Source organism: Pan paniscus, chromosome 12 (assembly GCF_029289425.2).
Source record: "Pan paniscus chromosome 12, NHGRI_mPanPan1-v2.0_pri, whole genome shotgun sequence".
NCBI classification, from domain to species: Eukaryota; Metazoa; Chordata; class Mammalia; order Primates; family Hominidae; genus Pan; species Pan paniscus.
In genome coordinates this window covers 44,384,532-44,403,673 of record NC_073261.2, presented here as the reverse complement: position 1 = coordinate 44,403,673, position 19,142 = coordinate 44,384,532, and positions in this window count along the sequence as shown.

Genomic DNA, 19,142 nt, shown 5'->3' with positions numbered 1-19,142 from the left:
CTTTTCACATAGTCCCATATTTCTTGGAAGCTTTGTTCATTCCTTTTCATTCTTTTTTCTCTGATCTTGTCTTCACGCTTTATTTCATTGAGTTGATCTTCAATCTCTGACATCCTTTCTTCCACTTGATTGATTCGGCTATTGGTATATGTGTATGCTTCACGAAGTTCTCATGCTGTGTTTTTCAGCTCCATCAGGTCATTTATGTTTCTCTAAACTGGTTATTCTAGTTAGCAATTCCTCTAACCTGTTTTCAAGGTTCTTAGCTTCCTTGCACTGGGTTAGAACATGCTCCTTTAGCTCAGAGGAGTTTGTTATTACCTTTCTTCTGAGGCCTACTTCTATCAATTCATCAATCTTATTCTCCGTCCAGTTTTGTTCTCTTGCTGATGAGGAGTCGTGATCCTTTGGAAGAGAAGAGGTGTTCTGGTTTTTGGAATTTTCAGCCTTTACGAACTGGTTTTTCCTCACATTCATGGATTTATCTACCCTTGGTCTTTGATGTTGGTGACCTTCAGATGGGGTTTTTGTGTGGATGTCCTTTTTGTTAATGTTGTTGCTATTCCTTTCTGTTTGTTAGTTTTCCTTCTAACAGTCCCCTCTGCTGCAGGTGTGCTGGAGTTTGCTGGAGGTCCACTCCAGACCCTGTTTGCCTGGGTATTTACAGTGCAGGCTGCAGAACAGCAAAGATTGCTGCCTGTTCCTTCCTCTGGAAGCTTTATCCCAGAGTGGCACCCGCCAGATGCCAGCCAGAGCTCTCCTGTAAGGATGTCTGTCAACCCTTGCTGGGAAGTGTCTCCCAGTCAGGAGGCACGGGGGTCAGGGACCCACTTGAGGAGGCAGTCTGTCCCTTAGCAGAGCTCAAGCACTATGCTGGGAAATCCACTGCTCTCATCAGAACCAGCAGGCAGGAATGTTTAAGTCTGCTGAAGCTGTGCCCGCAGCCGTCTCTTCCTCCAGGTACTCTGTCCCAGGGAGATGGGAGTTTTATCTATAAGCACCTGACTGGAGCTGCTGCCTTTCTTTCACAAATGCCCTGCCCAGAGAGGAGGAATCTAGAGAGGCAGTCTGGCTATAGTGGCTTTGCTGAGCTGTGGGGGGCTCCACCCAGTTTGAACTTCCAGGCAGCTTTGTTTGCACTGTGAAGGGAAAACCACCTGCTCAAGCCTCAGTAATGGTGGACACCCCTCCCCCGACCAAGCTCAAGCATCCCAGGTTGACTTCAGACTGCTGTGCTAGCAGCAAGAATTTCAAGCCAGTGGATTTTACCTTGCTGGGTTCCGTGAGGGTGGGAACCGCTGAGTTAGACCACTTGGCTCCCTGGCTTCAGCCCCCTTTCCAGGGGAGTGAATGGTTCTGTCTCACTGGGATTCCAGGCACCACTGTGGTATGAAGAAAAAACTCCTACAGCTAGCTTGGTGCCTGCCCAAATGGCCGTGCAGTTTTGTGCTTGAAACCCAGGGTCCTGGTGGCATAGGCACCCAAGGGAATCTCCTGGTCTGTGGGTTGCAAAGATTGTGGGAAAAGCGTAGTATCTGGGCTAGATAGCACCGTCCCTCATGGCACGGTCCCTCACGCTTCCCTTGGCTAGGGGAGGGAGTTCTCTGACCCCTTGCACTTCCCAGGTGAGGCAACACCCCACCCTGCTTCGGCTCACCCTCCATGGGCTGTACCCACTGTCTAACCAGCCCCAATGAGATGAGCTGGGTACCTCAGTTGGAAATGCAGAAATCACCTGCCTTCTGTGTTGATCTCTCTGGGAGTTGCAGACTGAAGCTGTTCCTATTCGTCCACCTTCGTTTGAATCAACAACACATATTTTTGAAGGTAAAAATCAATTATAATTAAAACATGCTGAGCTCTACTTTATGAAGTCTATTGTTCTCTTGAGCCTGTTTAGAAATGAGAAATGTCCATATGTGGTTGTCATAGAAACAAGAAAACTTTGGTTTTTTCTATTCTGGCAGCTGATATTACAATAATTCATCCATATCACAGGACTTTTATTTTTCACCAGTCATAAATATGTCAATTTCATTATTAAAGATTATAAGGATGCTATACCCAAAAAAATACCTAAATCTCAAGATGGAATGTATTTAAAGGATGAATATCCTGTGCTTCATGAATAATAGAACCAATGAACAACCAGTGGCCCTTTTATCTTTTCAGTAATATGAGAAATAGAAAGAACATAAGAAGAAATGTTTTAAAAAATCACAAAAATTCCAACTTTGGCATCTGAATTTGTTTGGGAAAAATGACTAAGACAGATCATATTCACTATTGCAACTACAAAACTCTAATGGTTCTAACTTTCTCATGTTAGTTATCCTCCATGGACCCTGATATACTTTTATCAGGATGTATTGAACACTTTCTGTGTGCTGCATTCTGTTAATGATACAGGAATAGCCAAAGTACCCATTAAGAACTCTCCATCCAGTGGGGACCCCAAACTCATATATGACCAAGTCTCATCCAAGACTGAATCCAATAGGTGTCTGAAGGATAAACAACAAAAATGCAATATGAGAAATATTGAGTACTGGTAGGCAAATGATTCAGTCATTCCACTCCTGAGTATTCATCCAAAATAAATGAAATAAATGTCCATGAAAAGACTTGTACTTGAATGCCCCCAGCAGCTTTATTTGTAATAGACAAAACTATAAACAACCTAAATGTCCACCAATGAATAAGTGGATAAACAAACTGTGGTATATCTATAGAATGAAATAGATAACTACTTAGCAACCAGAAGAACTGATATATGCAATGATAATGATGAATTTCAAACTAAGAAGCCAGGCCAAAAAAAGAACACATACTGTACAAGTCCATTTATATTACATTTTAGAAAATGCAAACTAATCCATAGCAACAGAAAATAGATCAGTGGTTGTTTGGAAATGGAGGGAAAGAGGGATGACAAAGGGAATGGAGGAAACTTTTGATGGTGAAACAATTTTGATTAACTATCTTGGTTAGCTAGGTTGTCAAAGGTTAACTTGGTTATCAAAGGTTAACTACCTTGATTGTGCTGGTAGTTTCACAAAAATATCCAAATTTAATAAGTCATATACTTTAAATGGTATGTCAGTTATATCTCAATAAAGCTGTTATAAAAATCATGTTTTATTTATAAGGATATATAGATCAATTGAATAGAATTCAGAGTCTAAAACTAAACCCTCACATTTATAGCCAATCAATTTTTCACAAAGGTGCCAAGACAATTCAATGGGAAAGAATTGTCTTTTCAACAAATGATGCTGAGACAGCTAGATATCCATATGTAAAATTTGCCATTATTACATAACATCAGAATGTGATTTTATCACATGTCTTAGAAGATATTTTCACTTGGATTCCAGCAGTTCTACTGCTTTTTTAAAAATTTCTCAAATAGGTGATTATTCTTTGTGAGTTATTATATAACTTCAGGTAGTATATTTTATCCAGCCGAGAGGAAAAGTGTATTACTTACACTTTTCTGTATTGTCATTGGTATTATGAAAGAAGTCAACATCAGAGAATGCTGTAGTAAAGTCATCTTCATCATTTTCTACTACTAAATAAAATACATTTAAACAAATTAGGATAAAAATATAAGTTAATCAGTTGATTCTTAGGTTCAACTGAGTCAATTTACTCTGGATTGTGTGAGCACAAGATCTCATTCATCTTTGTATTATCATTGGTAATCAAGGAATGCTCAATATGCTGTGAAATGTCAAAAAAAAAGAAGGTGGTAGGGAAGACTCTTGAAGAAAATAGGATTCAAACGATTTGTTAGCAAGTTGGTAGAAAATAGATTAGTATAAATATTTTTATCACAAAACATCTCAATTCCTTTTAAAATTGTATTTTTATATTTTATTCTGTACATTGTCTCAAGCAAATAAGTCTAAATGTTTACTTTCTAGTGCAAGGAGTTAGTTTTACTTATGTGAAACTATCTATGACTAGCACCAGTTTTCAAATGGAGACACCTGGTTTTCCACAATCTGGGGTCTACTGAGCAAATCTCTGAACTTCCATTTTAATCTCTTTCTAGTCCACCAACCTCCTGTCTTCATCTTTGTCAAAGGATAAAAAATCTTTTTCCCTTTTTGCAATCCACCCATCTGACTGAGGTCTAATATAGAGAATTTACAAGGAACTTAAACATATTTACTAGAAAAAAGCAAATAACCCATATCCAAAAGTGGGTAAAGGATATGAACAGACACTTCTCAAAAGAAGAGACTTACATGGCCAAATACATGAAAAAAAGCTCAACATCACTGATCATGAGAGAAATGCAAATCAAAACCACAGTGTGATACCATCTCATGATAGTCAGAATAGTGATTATTAAAAAGTCAGGAAACAATAGATGCTGGCGAGGCTGTGGAGAAATAGGAAAGCTTTTAAACTGTTGGGGGGAATGTAAATTAGCTCAGCCATTGTGGAAGACAGTGTATGGTGATTCCTCCAGGATCTAGAACCAGAAATACCATTCAACCCAGCAATCCCATTACTGGGCATATACCCAAAGGAATATAAATTGTTCTACTATAAAGACACATGCATACATAGGTTTATTGCAGCACTTATTTACACTAGCAAAGACATGGAACCAACCCAAATGGTAGAATGGATAAAGAAAATCAATGATAGACTGGATAAAGAAAATGTGGTACATATACATCATGGAATACTATGCAGCCATAAAAAGGAATGTGATCATGTCCTTTGCTGGGACATGGATGAAGCTGGGAGACATCATCCTCAGCAAACTAACACAGGAGCAGAAAACCAGACACCACATGTTCTCACTCTTAAGTGAGAGTTGAACGTTGAGAACACATGGACACAGAGAGGGGAACATCACACACCAAGGTGTGTGGTGGGTGGGGAGTGAGGGAAGGGAACTTAGAGAATGGGTTAATAGGTGCAGCAAACCACCATGGCACCATATACCTATGTTACAAACCTGCATGTTCTGCACATGCATCCAGTTTTGTTTCGTTTTTTTTTTTAGAATAAAAAAAATCTTTTCCCTTTCCTTCCTTATTTTCTCTTCCACCATTCTACTCCCCTGCCACAATTATTAACTTCCACATGACACATGTCTAGCACAATCCTTTAATATATCATCGAGCCATCAAAATCAAAATGATTCCTATTTAAATTACATAAACAAAAATCCATCTGTATAAACAAGTGTGTTTCTGCTTCTTGCAGGTGGGGATAGCATCTTTTTCATCTTTATATTTCCAATCCCATCACCTAGTTGCTCAATAAACCTTTGTTGAATTCAGCTGACTGGCATTATTCATTATACAGAAGGGTTTATTACGAGTAATGTTATCTCTTCTAGTGAACTTATAATTTGTAAAAATGTATATAGTCATATTAACGAATATCTCTATTATGAAACAAAGCTTTTACCCATAATTTTCTTCACACCAGTAATAAAAGGTCATAATATCTCGCTAGGCAAATTCATGTTTATTTATTCAGTTTATTTTGTACCACGCCTTTTTAAGAACCACCAAGCAGTTACTGTAGGTAGTTGTGATTCATTCATTTGCACTAATGAGTAGTACTACACTGTATAATACAGTTGATCTGTTTCACTTTTATAAAAATTTGTATTATTACCAGTTTTTACCTATTAGGATAAATGTTGCTGCTAATATTTAGATCCATATAACCTGGTGCACATAAAAACACACGTACACTTAGGAATTAAATTGGTGGGTCATAGGATAATTACCTTTAATTTTATTGGATAATTATCACATGGTTTTCCAGGATTGAACCAATTTAAACCTTCTCTAACAACATGTGATACTTATTGTCACTCCAAAGAGTCTTTCATATTTGATTTTAAGTGACTTCAAACACACTTGCTGGTTGGGCATGGTGGTTCATGCATGTAATCACAGCACTTTGGGAGACCAAGGTGGGAGGATTGTTTGAGGTCAAAAGTTCAAGACCACCCTGGAAAACATAGCAAATAGCAAGACCTGATCTTTATCAAAAAAAAAAAAAAAAAAAAAAAAGTAGAATAGTGTTCATGGAGGCATGCACATCTATAGTTTTAGCTACTTGGGAAGCTGAGGCAGGAAGACTGCTTGAGCCCAAGAGGCCGAGGCTGCAGTGAGCCATACCATTGCACTCTAGTGTGGACAACAGAGCTAGACCCCAACTCAAATATATATATCAAATATATATATTTTACTAAAATAAAACCTTTAAAAAATACATGTCAATCTAAAGTAAATATATATATCAAATATATATATATTTTACTAAAATAAAACCTTTAAAAAATACATGTCAATCTAAAGTAAATATAGTGCTAGCATATTTTGGTTCATTTTGAAGTTTCTTATAAGTTAGTAACTTTGCTAGTTTTTCAAGAATAACTGATCTTCTTGTGTCCACCTCCGTAGTAGCTGGGACTACAGGCACAGGCCACCATGCTTGTATTGAAATAACTTTATGTTGACCATTTGTATTTTCTCTTACATGAAATTCCTGTTTAATTATTTTGTCTATTTTACTGTGGGGCTGATTTTCATTTCAGGATTTATTTGTGGGATTTCCTTATATATTCTATAAATGAATGCTTTTTATTAAATACGCAACAAATAATTTCCTTTTATCATGGTATGGCTCGCCTTTTTACTTAATGTTGTGGTTTTTAAATATATGTTCTTAATTTTAATTAAATAAAATTTATAATATTTTTCTTTATGAAATGTTTTCTATGCTGAATTAAAACATCTTTACTCCAAGTTTACAAAATAATCACTTCTATCATCTACCAATACCTAAATTATTATGCCATTTACAAACCAGCTAGACTTAACTTTTGTGTATGGTTTAAGATAGGGGTAAAGTTATATTATTTTTCATCATATGGAAATACAATTGTATCACAATAATTTATTGAAAACTAAGAATACGGTGTCTTGTAATAATAAGAAGTGTGAAAAAGGTGAATAAGTCAATGTATCAAATTATGTTGCTATGTAAGATAACATGGAGACAGAATTTGTCATTTGTGGATGACATCATGAAAAGAAAAATACCTCTGAACTAAGAACAAAGATCATATTTGGGAGTTAATTTCCTGTGTTTTCATTTCTCTGATACTCCATAGATGGTGTATATGTGATTATGGTGTCAAGGGTAGAAAATGAAGACACTGATATAAAAAAAAAGATCATGAGACATTTGGAGAGGCAATATCAGCTAAACAGGCTTTGACAAAATGTAATATTTTTACCTGAACTTGAATTCATAGCAGGTACTCTTGAATCATCTGCAGGGACTGAAAGGTTAAGAAAGCTTTTTGCAAATCTGTAAACTAAAATTAGCAGTTGTCATTACATATAATATTACTTAGAGGCCTTGCTTACTAAAATGGGTATGGGGAAAGGAGGCTCCAAGTACTGGGTAAAAACTAATACCTATAAAATTACCACTTGATTGATAAATGTACTGATGATTATAAAGATATTTAGTCATTATGTATTTTTAAGCTGTAAGGATCTATTATTTAGGTGATAAATTATTTGGCACTATTTCATTAGTATCTGTGACTATAACACTACAAGGGGAGAAAAATATTTTAGGCAAAAGACAAGACATGTTAAACCAGTGGGAGATAATACCATTTGAAGGCAACCCCTGGAAAGCAGATACAATGAAAAAAGTAACCCTGGAGCTCAAGTTATTTTATGGAGCTTAGCTTTTACCAAAACCTACAGGGAACTACTGATTTTGACCCAATGATCTCTTGTGTTAAGATGCTGGCTGAAATGCAATACTACTCAAACACCCACCGAGAAATAATATTATTCCCATTTTTCATCCTATTCAGCCCTGTGTTATGTATGACCTATGCAATTTCTCTGCTTGAAGATTTCCTGTAGCATGGTGGAAAATGATGTACTTAGCTAATCTTAGAGATCTTGTTCACTCTCTTCCCTCCATTATGAAATAATGCCCCCAAGAAAAAAACATGTGAGCAGTCCAATGGATGTATCTCTCCAGAGATTCAAGTAGAGATCTCAGTTAAATATACAGATACGGGAGCTACCAACCCTAAAAAATAGTATACCTTGGAATACATAAGCTCTTCCAGGCAGAATATAGAATAAGACTAGAGAAGAATTAAGAATACAACTCTGAATAGGGAATATTTACTTTTAAGATTTTGGTAGGTTTTGAGTTTTTAGCCCATAATGGAGCTAGAGAACTAGAAAAAAACAAGATAGCATGGTGTTAAAAAAGAAAACATATCAAATTGCTTTAGGTATTCCATAAGGATTCGAAGAATATGAGGAGGCAAAGTGTGAACTGGGAATGAGAAATTTCAAGAAAGCAGTAGGATATTAGCCATGAAGCAATGAGTAAAAGAGTAGAACAGGAAAATATCAAGATGGGGAAGGTAAGAATGGCATCAAGGAAACAGGTTTAGCCCATCAATAGAAGTTATCTCTTTGGGAGTACATGGTCAGGAAAAGAAGACACACATCAAGGAGAGAAAGAAAAATGGGAACAGAGGGGATAAAAAGAGAAAATATAATTAAAGCTCTCATTTTGACTGCAGAGGTTAGAAAATATCACCCTCAAAATAAGGCCCATTCCTACATCCTTTGCTACTGTTCTTGGCATCTTATTTATAACCCACTTTAAGAGTAGGTAGTATGTGAATGATTGTTAAATTTAAGAATATCTCCTTTGCTCCATTGATTGGGTCATAAATTGACATCAGCTTTTTTCTTGGCTGATAATCAGCCTTATGCTTCCTTTTGCTAATTCTATAGAGAAAAGTACTATGATGTATCATTGCACAACATACACAGAAACACACATGTGAATTTAATTTTATATATCTATGTTCAGTGGAAAGGAGATTTAAAGATGCAGTGGACGTGTTCCTCAATTTCATTTGGTTATATTAGAAATAAATCCACAACATATGAATTATTTCTAAATATAATAGGAACTATTTTCAAAGTGTGTTTTTTTCCACAGTTTAGATTTGCTTGGGGGAGAAAAGTTAGTGAAATAATTGATGGATACATTCTTAAATAGAAAAGCTTTATGTCCCTTACCAACTCAGTTTCTCAAATATTATAACCACTTTATATTTACCTTCCCACTTTCCTCCAAAGTACTTGCTAACAAAATTTTTATTTGCATTAGAAAAATCCATTAGAACTTAAAATAAGCATAAGTTCAATCAATTTGTTAACTAGTAAATAAAGTTCACCAAATGTTTCTCATATTGTAATGCTTTAATTAAGACAGAGTACTTAGATTAAAATTAAAATTGAAAAAATTCTTGAGTTCTAGGTAAACCTTTTTCAGTTAAGAAAGCCTAATAAATGCACCAAGACATCATGTTATCTCAATAGCAAGCTAAGTTTAACACATACATTATTTTTTTTGTTGTCTCTATTGATTTTTGATTTGTTGTCTCTATTGCTCCTAAGTCTTATATATTTCCTGCTTTTTGTTGTCTCTATTGCTCCTAAGTCATATATATTTCCTGCTTTTTGAAAGTGGATCTGGGCCCTTTAAATATTTTTCTTTTGCCAGAAGGCACAATTCCAAGCTTTGCCAATAGATGGTGATGGGAAGAATTTGCAGGAAGAAAAGGTTTTGCTTTCTGGCTTTGGTTTTCACTCATTGAATTCCTGCTGTGCATAGCAATCAGTAGCCATGCTACTGGCTACTGGGGATACCATTCCTTGGGAAAACTTGTAGTAGAATGCCTCCAGTGAGACATCATAAACAACTTGCTGCATATCCAGGCAGGTGGCTTTTGCAGTTTCACTGGTGCAGTATTCAGAGACTTCTATGCCATTTAGTAGGCTATGGCTATTTATTTGCAACAAGATCTAGATCTCAGCTCAGAAGGGCTGAGTTAATTTCCTGTATTTTCGTTTCCCTGAAATACAGGGAAATAATCCCTATATTGTTTGATCCTTATATTTGATGTTCCTGTATTTTTTTAGGTTCTCTGTATTTATTACTAGTCAATCTCTCATGACTTCAATACCCTGTTGTAATTAATTGTTCTTTATATTAAATTTCTTCTGTTCAAATTACTATGTAGCTTCCCTCTCTTGTTTGGATCCAGATTCTCAGACTTTCCATGCTATAATTATGTAAAGTCTGCTTTGGGCTGATCAGTTTCTGTAGAGATGGTTTAATATCTCCTGAACAAAACCACTCACATTGTCTTTATGTAGAGAGCCCAGGTGTTCAATTTGTTTTTGTATTTTTTTTAGATAGGTATGGATTTTCTTAGGCTTCAGTGTTAGCTCTGGGCTTTACAACACATTTCAATCCATTGCTGGCTCCTCACAGAAAGGTAATGGAATCCCAAGATTTTTCTTGAATTCTGACTCTGCTTTGCATAGTCTAGCACTGTACTAATGTAGTTATGGCTGCTTCCACCATTTAGATAAACACTGTTTTTTTTTTTTCCTTAAGAAAAGTGTTTAGTGAAAAAAATGGCAGAATAATTAATGGGTAAGAAATGTTAATTTACGCTAAGTGGTAGCAATTTGGGAAATAACTGCCAAAAGAGTATTACCCAGAGAAAAAGTTGAAAGCAAATACATATGAGTCATAATAGAAGAGGTGTTAGAGAAAATTAAACAGTTGTGATTTTGTGTGGTTTCAAAGCCATACTCACTATCCTCTTATCAGCCATGCTAGTTAGAGGTTCAGAGGAATGCTATTTGGAGAATGAGAAACTTCATATTAGGCAAAACAGATTAAAAGAAATGAAAAATTCTATACCTTTTTACACTCAAAACTTTATTAAAATCTCTTGCATTGGTAACTGTTATGCCTTCAGTCACTAGGCCCAAGGTAATGCATAACTGAGAATCAGTTATTTGCAAGACAGCAATGTTCAAGAAAATTAGGATAACAATTTAGGCAAATGAGAAATATAATACAAATATCTGCAGTCAGCTTGTGAAAAACTAGGGATCAATTATACTTCAAACAGATATATAATATCATGAACCTAGAGTTACTTCCCTAATATTAGAGTCCATGGTATTATTAAACAGAGACATGCTACCTATACAAAAAAGGTGGAGTGACCAATATGTCCTTATCCATTATATTGCTTAGATTCTCCATTTTCTTTTCTTGTTTATTTGTTGGTTGGTTGGTTTTTTCATATATGATCTATCAAAGAATAAAATTGTTATGAGACGATATTTAAATTTTCCTTTTGCCAATTTCTCTGTGTGAGTTTAAAGTAGAGGATATTGGCCAACTGTAGGGCTTTGAGATGTTACAAACCTAGCTTTGAATCCCAGTTCTGTAATTTAATAGGTGTTTGAACTTGGTCAAATCACAAAACTTCTTTTTTTTTTTTTTTGCAAAATAGAATAATAAAACCTACCTCTAGTTTTTGTTGCATGGATTCAATCAGAATATTTGTATAACCTTTAATTTAGTTTAGTTCTACATCACAGAAACTCAACAAATGTCTTCTATCATTGTCAAAAATATTACTAGTTAACATTGCTTCACTTAATTACATGATCTTCATTGTATAGGGAATCACTTGGTTTTGACACCTTCTCTGTGGATTTTGCCTTTTTGCAATATAAATTGAAAAATACATATGCTTAATGTTCCTATCTAGAATAATAAGGGTATCCTACATTATTTCATCTTTTTGACAAATGCATTTTTGCATTATCCATTTTAGTTTTAATATTGCAGTACTATTTTGCTTTTGTTATTGTGTAAAGCTTTACATTAGGTGATTCTTTTGTGTTACTCTTATTGAGAGTTCTTTTCAAAATAATTTTTATTACAACAGATCTGTTTGGCTCCAATTTAGTTATTTTGTTTTATGCTTTTTGATTAACATCCTTCTATCTGTTAAATTTTTATATTCCATTCATTTTTCAATTTAATGAGGTGTTTTTATTTCCTCTTGTGATTTAAAAGTAATATTTTCTGTCCATCTAAAGGAACTATTATACTTAGAAGAAATATATTTAAATCTTCTGTTCTCTAATTATTGTTTATGAGTGAAACTGTACCTAGAATAAGAAATAGTGAAAATTAGCATAATTTTCTTTTTCTCACCCTCGCTTACTACCCCACACACATCTAAACAGAAATACACATACATTTCACATAATTTAAACCCAAATATTTGCTAAAATATTGTATTACAGAAACTATATTCTAGGTGATTTTTGTCTTATTGTATTTCTTGGCCTATCAATGTGAGCCTTTGAAAAAAAAGAATGTGATCCTCATGCATGTACTGTATTTATTACAGAAAAGCCTTCCCACATAACCACTTCATAAATTGATCTTCAAAAACCCATGAACACAAAAAGAATAACAGTCTAGAATATAATATTCAATTAATTAAAATCACCTGGGAATGAAAGCCTAGTTCCCACAATCTATTTGCACAATTATAAACTATAAAAACATTTATACATTGAGTATTAGCATATTCCCCATTACTGCCTCTCTAACATTAGTTATTTCACTCTACTTTTGCTGGAATTAGATGACAGTAAATTCCTAATTAATCCGTAGAATGAGTAGCTATACACATGTTTGCGTATTGTAGTGAACCTAATTTCAAAGACGTTCTGCCATAAAAATCAAAACGATTTACCTGTCATATAGAGGGGTCTGGACAAATCTGCAGAAGCTATTAATGATGGCTGGATTTAAAGTCATAGCATTTGGTGAAATCACAGTTCAGGGTAAATTAAGAAAAGTAATTTAACAGAACTGTAAGTAGACACTTGAGGGACACACACATTTAGAGATTCCAGACAAAACAGTCAAATATGAATTAGAGAGTTAATGCCATATGATGTTACAGAAGCCAGAAGCAAGCACTTCAGATGTAGCGGAATTCAACAGGAGTTAACAGAGCACTTAGAAATAAAAATAGAATTAAGAAATAAGGTATTTCTGATTATCCTACTGAGTTAATTCTCTAAAGAGTTAAGGTATAACTTTGGCAAATGAAAGTTGGTAATGGGTATAGATTACGCGCTCTGAGCTTTTGGTATTATAGGAAAGAAGAAAAAGTTATGAGTTGCTTGAAATAGTACTTGACTTACTTAGTTCTTTTATGAAAGTCATGGAGATCCCTAAATACTTAAAGTTTTGTGCTAAGGGACATATGCAAGTTGTAAAGAAATTTGACATAAGCAAAAAAAAATTACTTAAAACCACCAATGGTAAACTATGTATTCTTTATTACTCTTCTAGGTTATTTGATTCTAGGACTTTATTGCTTTTGTGCTATTATACTACTTTGTAAGTTATAGATGTTAATAACTGAAAAAATATAAAATTATTATGGTATAGACACAAAAATAAATTATTTCCAGTGGAGGTTCAATTAACTTTCCTTCCTCAATATAAAAGAATCAAATTTTGCCTTAATTTGCACATTCGTTTTACTATTTCTGATTGAAAAATGTCATTTTGTTTAGGTTGTCCATTGAATTGGTTATAATACCTTATTAGCTTCCTCATTAACAGTAAGTTAAACAAAATCTTTAACACACGTTGGTTTTATATCTGCCTGTCTCATGATTTTACTTTTGATTATTTAATAAAATGGAAAAGCAAATAATAACAATACTAATGAAAATGGTTATTAAGAGCTACTCACTATTACACATGAACAAACTCCCTTAATTCCAAGCTAGACCCCATACCACTGAATTTCTGCCATCTGGTGAACTTTAATGCAATTGTTCTAAGCCTTTTTTTTTTCTTTTTTTTTTTCTTCATTTTTTTCCCTTGAGGCCTAGAACCCACTCTAAAAAGCAAGATTATTTTTCTTTGTACCGAGCCCTCAAACTGGAACATCAAAAACTGACAGGGTTATAAATGTTTCCAAGAATAAAACACAAACAGCCTAATGATTTAGTAAGCAAGAAAGAGAATGTGTAGATGAAAATAAGCCTTACATATATTCTTACTGTGATAATTTAATCAAAGTAAATATCACTCCTGAAATGGAGCCCTAAGAAAGGGCTATGTTAAAGTTTTTTTGGCTAAATCATCACTCAAAATTTTTTGAAATAAAAGAAATTTGTGTGAGGCCAGCAAAATACTGTTTTTGATTTAAATATTGTTATATTACTCCTATCTACAAACAATTCTGGTTCCTTTAAATGTAGAAGTTATAGGACTGCATTCCTATTTCAATTCTGTAAGTTACTTTTGAGATAGTAACGGATTGTTAGAAATAATATGATATAAAGTATGAAAGAATTAATTACATGATATCTTTTCCTCATTTCCTTCAGAAGTCTGTATTGCCTGTCTAAAGTACTATTCATTATTTTATGAAAGTTGAAGAAAAATTCAAAATGTTTTATTATTCATTCTGATATGTGAATACGAAATATGCTTTATCTGTCTCATTATTTGTTAAATTGAAATTTTAGGGGGAAATACTCTGTAATACTTTTGAAATGAGAGTGTTTCATAGAGAAGTAGGAAAAGATATATTATGAACAGAAACTAAAGCATTCTGTTGTACTTAACAAGGCTCAATGAAAGATAAATACTATATATATGTACTAATAATATAGTCAATGGCTTGTTTAATTTGAATTCAAAAATGAATATTTACATATTGCACGCTAGCACTTTCGCACATGTCATATACTAAGAATGATAGTGAAAACTAGAATATGTACAGATGAACTAAAATAGAAGCCATCTAATAGTAAAGCAGCTATGGAAATAAGGCACACATTGTTATACGGTGCTTCACTTTATTGTAATTCACAGATACTGCATTTTTTCACGATCGAAGGCTTGTTATAGCCCTATATCAAGTAAGTCAGCCAGTGCCAATTTTCCAACAGCATGTGCTCACTCTGTTCTCTGTATCACATTTTGGTAATTCTCACAACGTTTTAAACATTTTCATTATTATATCAGTTATGATGATCTGTGATCAGTAATCTCTGATGTTACTATCGTAATTGTTTTCGGATGCCATGGATGGTGCCCATATAAAAAAGTGAGTTTAATCAATAAATATCCCATCCGTTCTTACTGCTCTACCAACCAGCCATTCCTCCATCTCTCTCCTCTTCAGGTCCCTCTATTTTCTGAGACACAACAATATTGAATTAGGCCAAGTAACAACCTTAAAATGGCTTCTAAATGTTCAATTAAAAGGAAAAGTCACACATCTCTCACTTCGAATCAAAAGCTAGAAATGATTAACCTTCATGAGGAAGGCATGTCAAAAGCCAAGATAGGCTAAAAACTAGCCTTCTTGTGCCAAACAGTCAAATTGTGAATGTAAAGGAAAAGTTATTGACAAAAATTTAAAGTGCTACCCCAGTGAACAAATAAGAATGTGAAACACCCTTATTGCTGATATGGAGAAAGTTTGAGTGATGTGGATAAAAGACCAAACCAGCCACAGCACTGCCTTAAGCCAAAGCCTAATCTGGAGAAAGGTCATAACTCTCTCCGAATCCATGAAGGCTGAGAGGTGAGGAGGCTGCAGAAGAAATGTCTGAAGCTAGCAGAGGTTGGTTCATGAGGTTTAAGGAAAGCCGTTTCCATAACATAAAAATGCAAGGTAAAGCAGCAAGTGCTGATGCAGAAAATGCAACAAGTTATCCAGAAGCTCTAGCTACAATTGTTGATGAAGGTGCCTACGTTAAATGACAGATTTTCAATGTAGACAAAACAGCCTTATATTAGAAGATGCCATCTTGGACTTCCATAGCTAATATCTGGCTTTGAAACTTCAAAGAACCGACAGATTCTCTTGTTAGGGGCCAATGTGGCAGGTGATTTGAAACCAATGCTTATTTTTCATTACAAAATCATAGGGCTATTATGACTTACGCTAAATCTACTCTACCTGTGCTCTAATAAATGGAACAACAAAGCCTGGATGACAGCTCATTCTGTTTACAGCATGATTTACTGAATATTTAAAACTCACTGTTAAGATAAACTGTTCAGGAAAAGAAAAAAAAAAGTTCTTTCAAAATATTACTGTGTTCATTGACAGTGGACCTAGTCACACAAAAGCTCTGATGGTGATATACAAAAGGATGAATGCTGTTTTCATGCCTGCTAACACAAATCCATTCTGCAACCCATGAATGAAGGAGTCATTGCCTTTCAAGTCTTATTGTTTAGAAAATACACTTCGTAAGGAAAAGTGATTCCTCTGATGGATCTGGGCAAAGTAAATTGAAAACCTTCTGGAATGAATTCACCATTCTAGATGTCATTAAGAACATTTGTGATTCATAGGAGGAGGTCAAAATACTGATATTCACAGGAGTTTGGAAGAAGTTGATTCCAGCCCTCACAGATGACTTTGAAAGGTTTAATACTTCAGTGGAGGAAGTAACTGAAGATATGGTGGAAATAGCAAGAGAACTAGAATTAGAAGTAGAGGTGGAAGATGTGACTGAATTGCTGAAATCTCATGATAAAATTATTGAATGGGTGAGGAATTACCTCTTATAGATAAGCAAAGAAAGTAGTTTCTTGAGATGGTATCTATGTCTGGTGAAGATGCTCTGAATGTTGTTGGGATAACAACCAAGAATTTTGAGTATTATATAAACTTAGTCGATAAAGCAGCAGTAGGGTTTGATAGGACTGAATCAAATTTTGAAGGAAGTTCTATTATGGGCAAAATGCTATCAAACAGCACTGAATGCTACAGAGAAACCTTTTGTGAAAGGAAGAGTCAATTCATGTAGCAAACTTTATTCTTGTCTTATTTCAATAAATTTCCACAGTCATTCCTATTTTTAGCAACCACCATTCTGATCAGTCAGCAGCCAACAATATCGAGGAAGGACTGTCCACCAGCAAAGAGATTAGGATGTGCCAGGTGCGGTAGCACATGCCTGTAGTCCCAGCTACTCAGGAGGCTGAGGCAGGAAGATCAATTGAGCCCAGGAGTTCTATGCTGTGGTGCACTATTCCAATCAGGTGTCTGCACTAATTGAAGCATCACTATGGTGACATCCTGGGAGTAGGGGACTACCAGGTTGACTAAGGAGGGATTAAATAGCTCAGGAAATAAACAGAGCAGGTCTAAACTCCCATGCTGATCAGTAGTGGGATTGTTTCTGTGAAAAACCACTGTACTCCAGGGGCAACATAGTGACACCCTGTATCTAAATTTAAAAAATAAAATAAAATAATTTTAAGAAAAGATTATGACTTGAAGGCTCAGATGATTGTTACCATTTTCAGCTAACATTTTAATTAAGGTATTTACATTGTCTTTTAGACATAATAGTATTACACACTTAAGAGACCAGCAGATAGTATAAACATAACTTTTCTATGCACTGAGAAACCAAAAACACTGAGTAACACATTATTGTGATATTAACTTTTATTATGGTAGTCTGGAATCAAACCTGCAATATCTCTAAGGTATGCCTATACCATGCATATAATTCTACAAAAAAATCAAATTTGAAAAAAATATTTTCTGTGTCCAAAACATTTATATTTTAATGTTATACAAACCAATCAAGCTTAGTATTTATTAATGAAGAATGTTTTAAAAGTTTCTGCACATGCTCCTAAACAATGATGGAAGCTTGGCGCTTCCCCTGATGACCATTTTCAATGGCATATTCTAAAACAGGAAGATGAGAAAATCCCAAACATAAATTAAGAGAAAACCTGATGTGGTCAGAGAACAATTTCAGAAGGAGTGAGCAAGTAAGAAAACTGAAAGATAATTGTTTGTGATCAGACATTAGAAAGTTTAAAATTAAGAATTCAGGAATGTTACAACTCTAATTTACTTCCATTACCTCCATGAAACTTTTAGCAACACCTTGATGCAAAACCGAAGTCTTATATTTCTTCATTTGACACAAACAAATGGAAAAACATTCCATCCTCATAGATTGAAAAAAATCAATATCATTGAAATGGCTACGTTGCACAGAGCAATCTGCAGATTCAATGCTATTACTATCAAGTTACCCATATCATTTTTCAAAGTATTAGAAAAAAACAATTCTAAAATTCATATGGAACCACTGAAGAGTCCAAATAACCAAAGCAATCCTAAGCAAAAGAATGAAGCTAGCTGAAGGCATCACATTATCTGATTTCAAACTATACTAGAAAGCTACAGTAACCAAAAGAGCATGGTACTGGTACAGAAATAGACCAGTGGAAAATAATGGAGAACCCAGAAATAAAGATTCATATCTACAGTCATCTGATCTTCAACAGAGTTGACAAGAAAATAAGCACTGGGGAAATAACTCCCTAATTCAATGAACGGTGCTGGGATAGATGGCCGGCCATGTGCAGTGGAATGAAACTGGACATCCGCCTTTCACTATATAGAGAAATTAACTCCAGATGGATTGAAGATTTAAATGTGATACTTCAAACAATAAGAATCCTATAAAAAACCTAGGAAATGCCATTCTGGACATCAGCCTTAGGAAAGAATTTATGACCAAGTCCTCAAAAGCAATTGCAACAAAACCAAAAGTTGACAAGTGGGACCTAATTAAACTAAAGAACTCCTGCTTAGCAAAAGAAACTATCAAAAGAATAGACAGACAACCTAGAGAATGAGAGAAAATATTCAAACACTATGATCCAACAGAGGTCTAAGATCTAGAATCTATAATGAACTTACACAATTAAACAAGCAAAAAACAACCCCATTAAAAAGTGGACAAAATACATGAACAGACACTTCTCAAAAGAAGACATTCAAATGGCCAAAAATGTATTTTAAAAATGCTCAACATCACTAATTATCAGAGAAATGCAAATCAAAACCACAATGAGAAACCATCTCACATCAGTCAGAATGGCTAAAAACAATAGAGGCTGGGGAGGCTTCAGAAAAAGGGAGATGCTTATACACTGTTGGTAGGAATGTAAATTGGTCCAGCCACTATGGAAAGGAGTTTGAAGATTTCTTAAAGTACTTAAAACAGAACTACCATTTGACCCAGCAATCCCATTACTGGTATATACCCCCCAAAAAATAAATTGTTCTACCAGAAAGACACATGCACTCATATGTTCATTACAGCACTATTAGCAATGAC